A 17,871-nucleotide genomic window follows, 5' to 3' on the forward strand; every position below is an offset into this window, starting at 1 on the left:
TAGGCTCTGTGGTTTAGACCACAATGCCACCCATTGCCTTAGTTGTTGTCAAAGGAAAATTTGACTACGGCAGAGACAAAATGCATAGCCCCCCCCCTCACATTCATGGGCAGCAAAATGATGAAGGGGCATTTCAACTATTTTTGGGTGAGGAGACATGGCCAATGAATTTCAGAACGTGTCTAGGTTATCCGGCCTATGTTCCTTCTACATGGCAGCCATTTCCACCCCACCTCAGGATGCCCCACTAAACCATGCTACATGAGAAGAGAACACTGGTCACAATCAGGGGCGGAGGAAGCGGGGTGCGGTAGGGGTGGTCTACTCCAGGTGTCACCACTGAGGGGGGTGACAAAATGCCAGGCAGCACTCACCACGGTCCTTGCAGTGCACCTGAGCCACATGTCTCTCCTAGGAGTGACGTAGTGGCTTGGGCACCCGCAGGCTCCTGTGCTGCCCCAAATGGTCCACCTGCCGCCTCCCCCCCAAACTGTAGGACGGCTGAGTGGGAGGAGGCAAGAAGACTCCTCAGAGGCTCCTCAGAGCATCCTGCCCCGGCTGGCCCTGCCCCTGGGCGCAGGGCACAGGCATCCGATTGGCTTGCTCCGCTCTGCCGCTGGTCACAATGGCACTATGCAAGGAACAAAATGGCGACTAGCAGCTGCCAGGAGGGGCAGAAAACAGCTAGGAGGAGCCCTGCTTTTGTTGCTGCAAGAATGCAAGTAGAGGTAGCAGCAGCAGGCAAAAGGGCGTTTTACCCCTGTTCCATTCTTCCAAGCTCATCTGAACTTTTGGCCTAGCTTTCGTCTTCACTGAGCACTTCATCAACTCTAAAATGCATGTCATTAAACAAGACAATAACTTCATACAAAAACTTGGCTTTTCTCCAAGAAGTGCTTTTAGAATTATTTCTATGGAGAAACACACCTGGAATACATCATGCCAGAAAAGAAATATAGGCAAGAAAGATCCGTGAAGCTTTCCTGCTCACTGGACATTCCTGCACTTCTCACTTAAATTTTCCATTCCAGGGTAAATCTTTTGCAGTGATTGCATCGCCCCCAGGCCCAAAATATGATATTTGGGCTGCTCCAAATGATATTGCAAATAGTAAACTGCCCATATGTCATACGGATCCCTAATAAGGAATGTCCCCCCCCCCGGAAGAGCAAGAGACTGAAAAATGTGTACTTCTGTCTTAAAGGTTTTCTGCTTCTACAATCATCATCACAGCCACCACATTATGTGCCTTGCCACAAAAAAAATTATGCTCAAAGCAGCTTAGAAAAATACACCCCCAAAATTCAACCATTTCAAGAATAATTTCATAACAGCAGCAATAAAACAGCAACATCCAGCAAATTTAACAGCAATGAAAAATAAAAAAATTCAATGTCATACACAGTAGTATTAAACCTCCGGGCAGTAGCAAAAACAAGGGAGTCTGAACAGTTTCACCTTGGTCCTCGATGTTCTGGCCACTGCTGGTATGTTTGCTGCAAATTAACTTAGAATCAAGCTCAGCAGATCAGATGTCTAGGCCTCAGTTTCCCCAAAGGAACACGGCTCCTTTGGGCATCCCCTTCAGGCAGCAGCTCACCCTGTGATGTTACTCATAGTCCCTTTCCTTCGACAGCTTCTTATAAGGCTCCCAGAGGCAGGGGAGGGGGGTAGCTGGAAACATTCTTCTCATGATGTTACTCAGGCAAGCATGAATGGCATGAGGGTGCTGGAAGGTGAGGGTCCCGCCCAAACCTCAAATGGTGCATGTTAATATGTCAACAGGGTTAAAAGTTTTATGATTCAAGGAGTCTACAGTGATCCCTTCTGTCATCTCCATACTGACCCATAAAGGCCCACTTGCCACTGCCTCTCAACACAAGGGCCAAGTATTATGTTTATTTGGCAGAGAGGGCGAGGCACAGTGAGCCAGCTTCGTGCAAGGGAGAAGGCATGCATGTAATGCTGTATTTATTGGACGCAGTACACTGTGGACCCCAGAAGTTCACTGTCCAGACTGCAAGCGCAGGTGTGGTTGTCATGTGGGTAAAATGTGACCTCGTTCTTTGCTGGCAAAGGCAAAAAGGTTGGCGTGCCAACATATTTCAAGATGCTACCAGCGGGTTTCTGGCAGGAGCCTCAGCATATTTCCTTGAGAAAATCATGGTGCTTGCTTTGAGGGATCTGTAGTCCTTCTGTGTAACAACAGAACAGAACCAGTGAACTCTGTAAAATCAATGAAGCCGGATTTCAAAGTAAGTCATAATCCCTGGGGAATATTCCTCCAATACATGTAGCTCTCAAGCAGCGCACTGTGTGTGCGCCATCTATACCAGGAAGGGCGCTGGGAGCGGGGATTTCAGAGATGCAAATATGTCTGGTCCTGCAGACTGAGGTTAGGAGATGAAAGGTGAGTATCAATGATAACCAAAGAGGACAACTCTTAGCTAAGCACAGGGAAAGTGCTTTGAACTGATAAGCTGCAATGGTTAGAAGGCATGCAAATGTGTATCAATGCAAGTGCTACAAAAGTCCACCTTGAACTGTGCTGCTACCAAGATGGAAACCCTTATATTCCCTGCCTGATCACTGATTGAGGTCAAACAGGCCCCCTCCTTACTGAATGTCTGGCATCTACCGAATACTTAAAAAAATAAAATAAAAAATCAGCAGACATTTTAGCTGAAATCTGATTTTATAGTTTTAATTGTTTTCGATTTTCACTGTACTATCTTCCTTGTACGCCACTTTATATTAATTATATTATATTGTATTATATTATATTATATTATATTATATTATATTATATTATATTATATTATATTATATTATATTATATATATTATATTATATATTATAATATATTAATTATATTATATTATATTAATTGTCTAAATAATAATAATGATAATGACATTACATTCTTCATAAAGTGAAATATGCTGTAAATAGAACGACTGAGGTAGAGCATGTGACTCTTAATCTCAAGGTCGCGGGTTCAAGCCCCAAGTTGGACAAAAGATTCCTGCATTGCAATCAGATGATCCTTGTGGTCCCATCCATTCTATGATTCTCCTTGACCACTGCAGGAAAAGAGATGCTGAACTAGTGGGTTCTTTTGACATTCCTAATTATAAATTGTTTCATAGTGAGAAAAATGATGGAAGTATAGGCAGTTCAATACAATACCTAACTCCATAATCCCACAAGTTGGTGTTTGTCTACATTTAGTTCATGCATCAAAGGTTCAGTCTGAAAACATGAAGAACAAAATGAATTATTTCCTTTCTTCCTTTATGTAATGAAAATGCATATTGAAAGCATCGCTATGGCAGGCCTGAGGGAATTACGGTACATGCTTTGCCAGCCAACTTGGCATGTTCCAGTCAAAATCAAGGATTTGTTGGTAGTAGCCTGCATAGCAACAGTTACTTGCATTGATAGGAAAAAAGCAAAAATATAGATTCTCAATGCTGACCTTTACAACTATAATTTCCTAACCATTACTCATGTTCTCTAGAATTTTATTTTTTAATAGTAAGAAAATCTGAGCACTTCTCTTCCTCTCTCCGTCTTCAAACAAAGGCTACATAAAGTACGTGCATATCAAAGTTCTGATGCATAGGAAATTTATCCTTCAATAGCAGTTAGAGCAGAGGTGAGCAAACCTCTGGCCCTCCAGATGTTTGTTGAATTCCATCAGCCCCAGTCAGCATAGCCAAGGGTTTAACAAGGGTTGAGGAACCTGCAGTTCTCCAACTCACAACAGCCATGTAGGGGGGATGGTTAGGAATGATGGAAATTTTCTTCCCTTATCCCTGTGTTAAAACCAATTCAAATATATTGCTAATGTATGAAGTTTGGTCTATTTTGATATATGTGGAACCTCAAACAGGATAAAGGGGTCTGCATGCTTAACTCTCATGTCAAAATAAAAGAAACAGTGTTTTCTGCTAGTCAAATCTCTAGCCGTATGTGAAGATAACCGTCAGGCAAAAACCTACACCTGCTCACCTTTTCCACAACAGGCCTGTTTCTGCCCCTGCAATCATGGAAGGAAAATAGTCTGCTCTCAGGTAAGCAAATGCCTTGAACCTGCATCCCCCCCCCAATCCAAATGCATAAGCATTCCAGCTGAGTAAATACAAAATCTGAATTAAAGAACTACACCAGATGCAGTCTACTAGGCCTGAAATTCAAAAGGGAGCGGGGAACTATAGTGATCATAATTAGCAAAGCAACCGAAGAATTCCCCGTCTAGCTGTCTGCAACATGATCTCCTGTGCAGCCTGACACCATGTTAACAGTCAGGCTGTGCTTAAGGCAGCTGCTGCACAGCTCCCCTGAGAGCAGGAAGAAACACCCTTTGGAATCAGCAGCAAAGACAGGAACCCTCAGCCAGTGCCTTTTCACACCTTTAAAGTTGGAAAGCCTTCCACTTTAAAATGGCTCCCTTTCTACCCCACATCAGTGTTCCTATGTGACGCGTGCACACATGAAAAGGATCAATGGAGGCACTCTTGTGCTGTATCTTGTTTGAGAGTTACCTCAGCCTTTCTTAAACAATAACTGCAGATGGACTTTATGGAAGGGAGGTAAGGTAAAAGGTAAAGGACCTCTGGACGATTAAGTCCAGTCAAAGGTGACTATGGGGTGTGGCACTCATCTCGCTTTCAGGCCGAGGGAGCCGGCGTTTGTCCACAGACAGCTTTCTGGGTCATGTGGCCAGCATTACTAAACCACTTCTGGTGCAACGGAACACCATGACGGAAACCAGAGCGAACGGAAACGATGTTTACCTTCCCGCCACAGCAGTACCTATTTATCTACTTGCACTGGCGTGCTTTCGAACTACTAAGTTGGCAGGAGCTGGGACAGAGCAACAGGAGCTCACCCTGTTGTGCGGATTTGAACTGCCGATCTTACAATATGAAAGGGAAAAAGTCAACTGATGTTTATCATCTGTCCATGGGTGGATCCAGACACAGGATAAAACGCTATAAATAAGTCAGAAATTAAATTGTTACAACAAAAGGGGGGGAAACCTATGTAAAAATCCATATAAATTCCTTTATTGCTCTCTGGTACCACCTGGTGCTGCATGTTTATAACGCATCCAAAACATATTGTGATGAACGTTGCTGAGTCCCAATGAGAAACAGAAACTGGAGGGCAATCAGATGACATGGGCTTCTCCTAATGATTAGTTGAAACCCCTTTCTTCCAATTTAAACCCATTGGTTCAGGCCCTGCCCTCCAGATCAATAGAAAACAAGTTTGTGCCATGATCTGCATGACATCCCTCCCCATGCCTGGAGTAAAGGTAAAGGTAAAGGGACCCCTGACCATTAGGTCCAGTCGTGACCGACTCTGGGGTTGCGGCGCTCATCTTGCTTTATTGGCCGAGGGAGCTGGCGTTTGTCCACAGACAGCTTCTGGGTCATGAGGCCAGCATGACCAAGCTGCTTCTGGCAAACCACAGCAGCGCACGGAAACACCGTCTACCTTCCCGTCGGAGCAGTACCTATTTATCTACTTGCACTTTGATATGCTTTCGAACTGCTAGGTTGGCAGGAGCAGGGACCGAGCAACGGGAGCTCACCCCGTCACAGGGATTCGAACTGCCGACCTTCTGATCGGCAAGTCCTAGGCTCTGTGGTTTAACCCACAGCGCCACCCGTGTCCTCCATGCCTGGAGAGGACTGCCATTTTGCCTCATAATTGTATCTTCTCCCTCAGGGCTACCCGTACCTAACTAATTTAACTTTACCTCACAGGTCTCTAGGCCTGTCACCACACCTTTGTCACTTGACTAGACAGATCCCAGTTAGATGGCACCAACTTGGATAGCTTCCAAAGAGGATTAGGCAAATTCATGGAGGGAAAGAGCCATTGTGGCTAGTAGCCCTCTGCGGCCATATTCTACCTCTTGTATTGCTGGGCATCACAAGCAGGGCAAGGACTATCGTGCTCATGTCCTGTTTATGGTCATCCCACAGGGATCTGTTTGACCATTGTGAGATTTGGGTGCTGGGCTCTACGGGTTTGGGGCTTGATCCAGCAGGAGCTTTTGTTGCTGGACCCAATATTTCAGCTGAGCTATACAGTGAAAGCTAGGGCAACAAGACCCCAAGAGCGAGTATAGCGTAATGGATAGGAGGCCGAGCTGTGAACCAGGAAGTCTCTTCCCACCTAGCTAGGTGGCCTTAGGCGATTCTCTGTCAGCTTCACCTTACAGCCCCCTGCAACGTGAGCATAACAACAGTGGGGCTGCTGGAAGGACTACAACCAAATGATGTACGTGAAGGGCTTTGAACTCCCCAAAGCGCTAAGTGCTGCTATCATTATTAAAGTACTGGCACCTACTATGCTGACAACACAGAGCTCCCATTTCCCCCTGGAGACTTGCCAAAGTATGAGCAAGTTCCCACACTTTGACACTAAAATGCCTTGAAGCTGTGAATGTTGCTAATGCAGGACAGAAACAGAAAGGAGTCTCATGTACATTATGTGCAATTTAGGCCTCAAGCAGAATTCACAATACGAGAAACATCAAAAAAGAACCACTTACTAAATCACCTCTGAACTGTGAACTCACAATTCTGGAGGAGCTTTCGCAGCTGGAGTAATATAAGTAATTATTTAGCACGGGGTATAATTTAGCTGTGCATATACTGGTCCCTAGGAGATACGGTTAGGGTGTCAGACTAGGTCCAGAGAGACACATATTAAAATCCCTACTCAGCCATGAATCACTGGGCCTCATTGGCTCACAGTTACTTTCAGCCTAGCCTCCCTCACAAGGTTATTGTGAGGATAAAATGAAGAGGGAGAATCATAAACACCGAATTGGCCACTTTGTAGGAAAGGTAGGGTATAAACACAATTAATAACCGGTATATGCACTATTCTGTTCATTTTACAGCATTTGAACATACTTTAGAGCAAGAGACTCTTAATCTCAGGGTTGTGGGACTAGAAGATTCTTGTGATCCCTTCCAACTCTACAATTCTATGATTCTTGGTCTATCCCATCCTTCCTTCAAAGTGCTCAAGACCAGTTTAGATGAGGCTCCCACTGCCCTCCTAGTAAGGTTCATGACTGAGGCCTACGCCCTGCTTCAGTTTAACAATGCCTGCAAATCAAATGTTCCCAGGTCATATAATGTTACCTGGGCCAAACTATTGGAAGCGGGCAGGTAAGAAGCATTAGAAAAAGGTGCCAGGGACTTAAGAGGTCCACAAATCCAAAAAAGGCAAGGCAAAGGGGAAATGCAGGGGAAAGGCAAAGACAGAGCGCTGTGTCTTCCAGCAAGAGGATAACCTAGTTCCATGCTCAGGTGTTAAGTCCAACTGTGTTCAGTGCAGCTTGTAAGGATGAAGGCAAGTGCAACCAGAACACACTTCTGCTACTCAAAACAATTTGTTTTGCTCCAAACGCTCAGTTATTAGAAAGCAAGGGACCCATTGCATTTAATTTAGCAACTGAACTATGTTCATTAACCTCTCATTAGCTTGCCAAGATTAATAACACATGGTGGATTTAATCCCATGCATTTTGCTGTTGCTAATAAGTTCACCCCAGTTCTTCATGACAGGAGGGAACAAGCTGGCATTTCAAAAGTGGCCCCAGAGAAGGGACAAAGATGGGACGCCCTAAGGCTGGCTGTAGGGTATTACTTAATCCCACAGCGCAGTGTTTTGTCTTCAAAATTTACAGCATAAACCAAACTGCTCCAGAAGCCAAAGTTGATCTCAGTAAGTTCATTAAAGTTAATTAATGCTTAAGTGGCTGCCTATACTGCTCCACGGAAGAGAGAGATAATTATATGCTACAGACGTAGATCACACCAACTTTCCGGGGGAGCCATGAGTCACTTCTAATTAGGAGGCAAGGGCTTAGATTAATGTGGCAAAGTTGCGAGCTTTTTTTTTTTATTATTTTTTTAAGACCAAATTATTGCAATTTAGAGACAGCCTACATTTCTGGTTCGGCAGACTTTTGAACCACAACTTTGCCGACGAGACCAACTGCATAACAGAAGCTTGGATCTAGCCAAACTGAGGAGACAGTTTATTTTTAACAATGGCATACGAACGGCTCCTCGACTCCACACAATCATGTCCAAGGGATGTCAAGAGGTTTTAGCAACGGAAAGTGGCAACACATTACTCCTTTACTGTGAAATATTGGATAAAATACCCAAAATCTATTCAATGCTATTTTAAGCACTAACTGACAGTGAAAAGAGTAGGGTGACTTCCTACACTTGGAAAAAGAAGAAAAAATGTATCACCAAAATACAGGACAAAAGGGGACACATATCTGCATACAAAAATTGGTATGCATATATGCAATCTGCAAAATAATTACTATAATTCTAATAAAAATGCAATAAATCCCACCATAATGGGGAAGACTGTGAACAGGTGGGCACACACAGTCTGTTGTCCAGGTGTGAAATGTTGATGGGCAACTTCAAGGCCCCTGTGTTTCTTCTTCTTTAACCTGGACAGCCCTTTAAATAGAGTGCTAAGTCTTCATAATACAGTAGTTGAGTAACAAATGTAACTTTCTATATGGAAAAAAGAATAAAATATTATTATTATAAAGTAGGGCACATGGTCACCCTAGCATCTATGAATCATTAGTGGAAGAAGAAGAAGAAGGAGGAGGAGGAGGAGGAGAAGGAGGAGGAGAAGGAGAAGGAGAAGGAGAAGGAGAAGGAGAAGAAGAAGAAGAAGAGGAGGAGGAGGAGGAGGAGGAGGAGGAGGAGGAGGAGGAGGAGGAGTTTGGATTTGATATCCCGCCTTTCACTCCCTTTTTAAGGAGTCTCAAAGTGGCTAACATTCTCCTTTCCCTTCCTCCCCCACAACAAACACTCTGTGAGGTGAGTGAGGCTGAGAGACTTCAGAGAAGTGTGCCTGGCCCAAGGTCACCCAGCAGCTGCATGTGGAGGAGCGGAGGCGCGAACCTGGTTCACCAGATTACAAGTCTACCACTCTTTTTTTTTTTAATAAAATTTTTATTATATTTTCAGTTTACAGAAAAGAAAGAAAAGGATAGAAAAGAAAAAAGGAAAATAATCCAACTTTCAGAATACATTTTTAAGTTGTTAACTGAACTTCCCCACATCTCCCTCACCCTGCGTTCTTTACAATAAAACATATCAGCAGATTATTACCTTGTTTCATGTCTTATTTATATCTTTCAAAATATTTTACTTCTAAATTTAAAATACCTTTTGTCAAATATTTATACCTTAAAATAATACATATAATAGCTTTAAATTTCAACTTTTTCTTACTTATAACTTAATTTTCTGTTTTCTCAATCTAGTTGCAGGAGCTAAATTTTCCAAGTCATGCAGATTCTTAACATTCATACAACTTATAATGTTTTTGTAAATAGTCCTTAAATTTTTTCCAGTCTTCTTCCATTGTCTCTTCTCCCAAATCTCGGATTCTGCCAGTCATTTCAGCCAGTTCCATATAGTCCATCAACTGCGTCTGCCACTCTTCCAGCGTGGGAAGATCTTGTGTCTTCCAATATTTTGCAATAAGTATTCTTGCTGCTGTAGTTGCATACGAGTCTACCACTCTTAACCACTACACCACACTGGCTGACTGAGGATGACTGAGAGTTTCATAACATTCTGTTCCTGGGTTCAATAAAGGAATCAAAGCTTACAAGCTCTGGGAGAGAAGCCATTGCTTCTTTGACCAGGATACTTTGCTGCACCCTAGGAGGCCAGATTTAAAGTGGTGGTTTTGACCTTCAATGTCTTAAAAGTGCTCCAAGATGGAGTGATCTTCAGGATACCCCTGTCCAAACAGGGATGGAAAACTGGTGGCACTGCAAGTATTGTGCACAGTGCTATTTTTCTAGATAAAGAGGTGCAGGAACTCATCATGAACTCATCATTCTCTTAGGAAGGCAATGGTGCCCACCTAAGAGGTGCCAGAACTGAGCTCTGGCGAGTTCTGGCTGAAAAAAAAGCCCTGGGCTTGAACTGATGGGAACTAGAATCCAACAACATCTGGAGGATCTTGACTTAGTATACCTGAAGGAGCTTCTTCACCCCCATCGTTCTGCCTGGACGTTGAGATCCAGCGCCGAGGGCCTTCTGGCGGTTCCCTCATTGTGAGAAGCAAAGCTACAGGGAACCAGGCAGAGGGCCTTCTTGGTAGTGGCGCCCACCCTGTGGAACACCCTCCCATCAGATGTCAAAGCGATAAACAACTACCTGACATTCAGAAGACATCTTAAGGCAGCCCTGTTCAGGGAAGTTTTTAATGTGTGACATTTTAGTGTATTTTTGGTCTCTGTGGAAGCCGCCCAGAGTGGCTGGGAAAATCCAGCCAGGTGGGCGGGGTACAAATAATAATATATTATTATTATCATTATTATTATTATTATTATTATTATTGATCAGGCATGGCCAAACTTGGCCCTCCAGCTGTTTTGAGACTACAATTCCCATCATTCCTGACCACTGGTCCTGTTAGCTAGGGATGATGGGAGTTGTAGTCCCAAAACTGGAGGGCCAAGTTTGGCCATGCCTGACTTAGATCAACATCTGAATCAAACACAGTAGCCTCTCTGGTATGCTCTAAACTGATGACTGATTCCACAGAGCAAGGCTGATCAAGAGTTGCAGGACCAGGGATAGCTCCAAGTGAGCAACTTTCTCCAACTAAAGTTGCCAATAGACTGAGCCTTTTCAAGTCTCTGCCCTTAGATTACATCTCCCAAACTCCACCCCATTCTGGATCATCTCAGATGTTTAAATGGCTAGCACTCTGGCCTGAAGATGGGCACCCTTTCCATGGCCTCCTGACCAGTGAGGTACTGTGAGAGGCATTAGGTTCTTTGGAGGAAGGCACTCCCTTAAAGTCCAGCCTCTGGCCCTACAGGCCCTGGCAGGATGGGAGGTTGTTCTGGGTCCATCAATCTCAGGTGCAATGGTTTTCCAGTCTCCGGTAGCAGGTTAAGACCTTTGCCTGGCTCTCCATCTGGAGACTGCAGCCTCCAAATTTGAGTCTTAATTGCTGCTGGTCTCTAGGGTCATGATATTCCAGCACTCAACACTTCTAATGCAAAACCAGACACTTTGGAAGCAACAGTACCTCTTTCACCTCTGCTGGTTTGTGTTACTTTTGGGACCCTGAGTAGAACCTGAGAGAGAGAAAATTCACACACACAAACACACACACACACACACACACACACACACACACACACCACAATAGCCATGAAGGAAGAGAGATAAATATAGCAGGATGCCAAGGTAATGGCTGCTGAACTCCATTATCACTCCAGAATTAGAGCAGAAAGTCACAGCAGTTGCTACTTTCATGACATTAACTGGAAATGAAACCAAGGCAAAGAAATGTTTGCATTCTAAGGGCAAAATCCACATCAGATTGAGGTCAACGGGAACTTCTCCCATCCATATGGATGAAAAGTGGTTTACAGACATTAACAATTAAAACCAAACTCTCCCTTTCTCATACCAGCTTGGAGTCAATTTACAGGTTTAGTAATCCTGCAGAGACAATCCCTGAACTCTCTTCAGTCTCCCTTGAACATGTAAACACACTGAAAGCTAAAGTTAGATGAAAGAGAGAAATGTCTGAAAAGGTCACGGTCTCTCAACTCAGTCCTCCTAAGGGACACTTCACACCGGAGCAAAAACTGAGCATAAGGACACTTGCATATGTCATGTAACTACAGCGCATCTTATAAAGTACAAGATATTCACATGCCCTTTTATAGCTGCACACACACACCAACACACACACACACTGTACGTTGCATGCTGTATGGAACTACAATTACCCCTAGATTCATGGAGCATGTATAGAAAGAAAAACACTAAATAAAAAAAAAAACAGGGAAAGACACATCACTCTCACACACTGGTACACCACAAGCAGCATATCAGGTACAGTGGTACCTCGGGTTACATCCGCTTCAGGTTACAGACTCCGCTAACCCAGAAATATTACCTCGGGTTAAGAACTTTGCTTCAGGATGAGAACAGAAATTGTGCAGCGGCGGCGCAGCAGCAGGTCCCATTAGCTAAAATGGTGCTTCAGGTTAAGAACAGTTTCAGGTTAAGAACAGACCTCCAGAACAAATTAAGTTCTTAACCCGAGGTACCACTGTAATTTTGTGTGTGTGTGTGTGTGTGTGTGTGTATTCTTTAATGAATGAGCATGTGACAATAGGAGAGAGGTTATGACAAGCTGTAACACTTGGACTCCTTTGCACACTGGGAGGAGGAATGAGGGAGACAAGGCAACAAGAAGGGGGAAGGCAAAAGTAATCTATAGACAATGGGAAAAGATCTCCTAGTTGCTCAGACCAGCAAACAAGCTTGATCCAGACTCCTAAAAGCTTTTATGGGGTCAATTACCTGCCCAACTGGTAATTTGAGGTTTCACTGGCCTCTCTCTGTGGAGATCTTTCCTTCCTCTGCCCAGAACTAACTGAAGGTTCACAGATGAAATCTCCATTTGGCACCCCCTGCAATCTCCTTCAGCTCTTGATACTGACACGAGTTGTCAGCTCCATAGGAAGACTAGGGGTGACTCTCAGGGTATAATCATCATCTCATCCAAAAGAATTTCCTGGTAGGTAGCCTTTTTGCTGTCCCACACCTCTGATCAAAAATGTAGCATAGGGTTATAATGGCTCATAGAAAAGCAACTGGCAAAAGAATCTCTCTCTCTCTCTCTCTCTCTCTCTCTCTCTGTGTGTGTGTGTGTGTGTGTTTGTAACACATATGCAAATGGTCTTGAATAATACTCCCTGCAACCTTCTAGTTCCCCAATATTCAATCTGGGAAGCAGATGCCAAGGAAAATGCTACTTTCCAAATCTAGGAATCACCTGCCCCGCCCCCCAATGTTGGCCCAGGGGGAAAAAAAAGATCACTCCCCACAAAGAAGAGGCATACTACCTGGAAATACCGTATTTTTCGCCCTATAGGGCGCACTGGCCCATAGGACGCACCTCATTTTTTTGGGGGGGGGGATGAATAAAAAAAAAATATTTCCCCCCCAGCCGTGGGGCTGGGGCGGGGGAAGCCCGAGCTTCCCCCAACCCCAGCCCCCAGGAACAGGCTGCTATCTGCAAGCCTTGCAAGCCCGGGGGTAATTCCCCTGGGCGTGCAAGGCTTGCAGACACCTGTGCGAAGCACAAGGCGTCCTCTGGAGGGCGCCCCATGCTCCGGGCTGCAGGCTGCCAACAGCAAGCCTTGCGAGCCCGCGGGAACACCCCCCGGGTGCACAAGGCTTGCGGACACCTGTGTGAAGCATAGGGCGTCCTCCGGAGGGCGCCCCGTGCTCCGGGCTGCCGCCCACAAGACTTGCGCACCCGGGGAACTCCCCCCGGGCGCGCAAGGCTTGCAGACACCTGCGCGAAGCACGGGGCGTCCTCCGCGGGAACTCCCGCCGGGTGCGCAAGGCTTGCGGATAGCTTCCTGAAGCCTGGAGAGCGAGAGGGGTCGGTGCGCACCAACGCCTCTCACTCCCCAGGCTTCAGCGAAAGCCTGCATTCGCCCCATAGGACGCACACACATTTCCCCTTCATTTTTGGAGGGGGGAAAGTGCGTCCTATAGGGCGAAAAATACGATACTACTGGTATTCAGAAGCATACTATGGAGCAAGAACTCTTTTGCCATTGGAAATGGGAACTATTCACTCAGAATACAACCCTGAACAACCAGAGATGGAGGGGAAATCCGTTTTAAAGATGGAATTTTATGGTTCCAACCCACTGAGCTTTGTTCTGTTCTCTTGTGTCTTGCACCCACATACCGTATTGGCCTGAACATAACCCTCGCTTTTCCGCCAAATTCCAACCATCAAAAGTTAAAGTACAGCTTATATTCAGGCCTTATGGTATGCAGCCAGGAGCACGGGGCAAACAGCACTAGGAGTGCGGCAAAGCGGTGCCCGCCCTGCGCATAGTCCCCTGTCCTCTCCCCAAAGGCTGGGATGGGAGAGTGAGGAAGGGGAAATGCCGCCAGCAACGCAGCACACCCCGCCCCCGCCCCCAGGAGCAGCGAGGAAGGGAGTGGCTTATATTCAGGTATTTTTTCTTTTTGTCTCCCCCCCTCCAATTTTAAAGGTGTGGCTTATATTCGGGTGTGGCTTATATTTGGGCCTATACGGTATGTCCAAGCTATTCCTGAACTGCTGGTTTTGGGTGTTTTTTTTAAATGTGAGAATTGTTCACAGTTCTAGCAAAACATGGGGGAAACCCCACTTTTCATCAAGATTAAGGAGTAAGATGGGAATTTTTTTTTGGGAGGGGAGCCCATGTGAATAAGCTCAACGGTAAGATTTTCAGCAGCTTCAACCCTTGGTAACAACAGCAGGATTTTGAGTGAATTTTAAAAATCAGCAAAAGCATGCAAGGCCACCTTTGGCTCTAGATCCCTCTGCAGTTTACTCTACTGCCTACACTCAATATGCCATTACCAGGATTTCACTTTTTTTAATACCTGGAAGGACATTCCTCAGGTTTCATCAAGAGAGCTAATAAGGCAGGCTGACACTGACCTGCCATGTTAAATGAGATCAGTGCCAAATTGATTTTAACTTCTCGTGTAGAATAATCTGCCCAAGCTCACGGATGACATTTTCCTTTCATAAGAAAAATAGGATCCGACGAAAACTTGCTGACCTGGGCTTTTGCTTTAACACCAGCTGAAAGAGAAAAATGAAAGCAATTTGGAGTCGAGAAGGGACTATTGCTCACCGGTCTTTCCAGCCGCAGCTTCTGGCTTTGATAATCATTTAGTTGCCTCTTGACTATCTACTTAGACAAGGTGTGTGTGCCCCAGATACATTCCTAGCATTGCACTGTTCTGCTGAAAGAGTTATTTTAAGGTTTGTTCACACATTAGGCATCAATTTACTGTTAAATAAAGACCAAGGTAGGCAAGAAGTCAAAGAACTGTGATCAAATTTCCCCCCCTTTTAAAAAACCAGCCATGCAGATGTGGGTAGGGGAATTGTGTCTGTGGCAATCGAAGTTGGGTGTGTGGGATTCATCAGGATGCTTTTTATCCTAATGGAACAAATAGCAGTTGGGGGATTATTCATTACCAGAAAACAATGAAAGGGTCCGCTCCCCTTCCTCATGCATGATGGTCTCAAATGCAATTCAGAGCACCCCATACTCATCTTCTTAAAAAATACAGGAGATATGGCAATGAATCTCAAAGACCTCAGTGGTATCTACCCATGTGTTCTGAAATGGTTCTTTTTCAACAATCCTGTTGGACTATGGCAATTTTGAACTCTATTATTATTCTTGTAGCATTTCTGCATGTAGGGGGGTCTATGGGATGTTAGGGAAGGGGTGGTACCTCTGGTGAGGGACACGTCATACTCCTTCTGGGATAGGTTGTCCACCTTTGATCCCCACCCTACACTCAGCTCTCACCTGAGGCTCTTAGAAACTGTCAGCATGTGACAGAGGGCACACCCTGGGAAACTGCTTTGATTGGCTGGGTACACCAGGTGAGGGTTATTGATGGGTCTCAAGCCCTTGCTGAGTTAGGGATTTCCCCTGCATGCAAAGGAAGATTGAGTGGACGAGGCTAATAGTGGGTCCAGTGGTCAAGAAGGCGGCTTCCGCATGTGCTGTAGAGAGAAATTAGCAGAAAAAAACACTGGTAGTGTTTTCCAAAAAATATCAACCATATTCCTGATAACAGTACCAAATGTGGGACAGGCAGCGGAAGCTTTCATGGCACTCCTGGACTGGTGGAGAAGGGGCCTTGAGGGAATAGCCTATAATTCTGGTTTAGATGAAGGTTACATTGTGGTGAAGGAAGTACTTTCTGTGTATGCTCTAAGGTAATTTTTTCTGACATTAAGCTGTGGCTGTAAGTATTCTGTAACTAAATCCTGCTGTACTCTGGCTGAAATTAAGACCAGTAAAAAAAAAAATGTTAACATGAAAAGGCAGTTCATCCAGTATCTAGTGATCCTGTGAATACGCTTGCAGAGCCTCTGATCTGATGCCTTTTCCAGTGGTGAAGCTGCTAATCTTCATACCAATGACTTTTAATCAGAGGTGATTAAAGCATCCTCCTATCTGTGAATATTCTCCCCCCCCCAATTGTTAACTACTCTTTAGTGCTACAGAATGTACAAAATACAAAGAAGAACCCCACATTGATGATTCAGTTTGATGCTGCAGGTAAGCAGCTAATTTTGAAAGCTCACCTAGTGAGTTTGCTGGAGAGACAAAATTTAAACCTACGACTTTCTTTTTCACAAGTCAGTTTCTTTGCCACTGGGCATTAAGATTTAAATCCTTAAAAACAAAGAAGCATCATGGGGGAGGGAGAGAATGACAATTTTTGCAGTGTGAATTATGACTGTCTCTAGTAGAAATAGTATGTGAACAAACCACTAGGCTTTTAGATTCTAGCAACAATAACAAAAATACCAGTTACGCTTAGCACACACCCTGGAGTTTCCTGCTTATAAGCAGCAGGAGTTTCCTGTTCTGTTAAGAGCATCATGTCATGGAGGAATCAACAGTTTCGATTTCCCTTGGCCACAGTAGAAGAAACTTGCTGCACATTCTCGTTCACTCGCACCAGCAGTTCAGCGCAATGCAGAAGGCAGGCAGTGACAATGCAAGGACTAGAGAAGTACCACTGTGAAAGAAAGCTAGCCCAGTGTCCATTTCCCTGAGATGTAGCAGTTTGAAAGAATATCACTCTTTACCACACCATTTTCTCTTTATATTCTCCTCTGATAAGATATATATCAGAATCAAACCCATGGAACCTGCGCAGACGTATAATAATAATAATAATAATAATAATAATAATAATAATAATTTATTATTTATACCCCACGCATCTGTCTGGGCCTCCCCAGCCACTCTGGGCGGCTTCCATAGAAACCAAAAATACAGTAAAATATCACACGTTAAAAACTTTCCTGAACAGGGCTGCCTTAAGATGTCTTCTGAATGTCAGGTAGTTGTTTATCGCTTTGACATCTGCTGGAAGGGCGTTCCACAGGGCAGGCGCCACTACCGAGAAGGCCCTCTGCCTGGTTCCCTGTAGCTTTGCTTCTCGCAATGAGGGAACTGCCAGAAGGCCCTCGGCACTGGACCTCAGCGTCCGGGCAGAATGATGGGGGTGGAGATGCTCCTTCAGGTATACTGGACCGAGGCCGTTTAGGGCTTTAAAGGTCAGCACCAACACTTTGAATTGTGCTCGGAAACGTACTGGGAGCCAATGTAGGTCTTTCAAGACTGGTGTTATATGGTTTCGGCGGCCGCCCCCAGTCACCAGTCTAGCTGCCGCATTCTGGATTAGTTGTAGTTTCCGAGTCACCTTCAAAGGTATTGACGTCAGATGCCCACAAACTGAGGGTTGATAGTATCTAAGAGAAAGAGCAGAATCTGATTCCAACACCAATCTGTATACGCCGTGAGACAGAAGTCAGGCTCAGAGGTTCGTGTGTGTTCTACAGGTTGGGATGGGTTGCAAATTTGGTTCAGAGCACAATTTTAATATAAACCTATGGAACCTGCACTTCCAGAAACAATATACAAACCAAAGCACAGCTATCTTTCAAAATCTACACTTGTCTGAATTTTGCAATGCAAAAACTGGCCAAGTCATCTGCGCAGAAATACATATATTAGTGAAAATAACATACAAAACTGCACTGTGGCAGGGAAATCTGCTTGCAAAAATATGTGTTTTATTGCATACAAAACTGAATGCTAGGGGAATTTCACACGAGAATACTGATGAATTTTCATGAGGAACCGATTAAGAAAAATTGGAAAGCGGTGCAGAAATGTGAAGAATCTAACTC

The 17,871-nt window shown here is 44.6% G+C and overlaps 1 protein-coding gene across 2 annotated transcripts in view; it reads right to left on the bottom strand.

The window, feature by feature from the left end:
* Window positions 1-17,871, bottom strand: part of PPP1R16B (protein phosphatase 1 regulatory subunit 16B) — a 79,216-nt gene that overhangs the window by 29,121 nt on the left and 32,224 nt on the right. Inside the window, exon 1 of one of the 2 annotated variants that reach the window (XM_081867757.1) lies at window positions 234-389. The exons of the other annotated variant lie outside the window; for it this stretch is intronic. The gene's annotated coding sequence lies outside the window, so the exon portion shown is untranslated. Of the gene's footprint in view, window positions 1-233; window positions 390-17,871 lie in introns of those variants that run through there. 2 annotated transcript variants of the gene reach the window in all.

The sequence above is a fragment of the Podarcis erhardii genome (genome assembly GCF_964252035.2).
Source record: "Podarcis erhardii genome assembly, chromosome: 6".
NCBI lineage: Eukaryota > Metazoa > Chordata > Lepidosauria > Squamata > Lacertidae > Podarcis > Podarcis erhardii.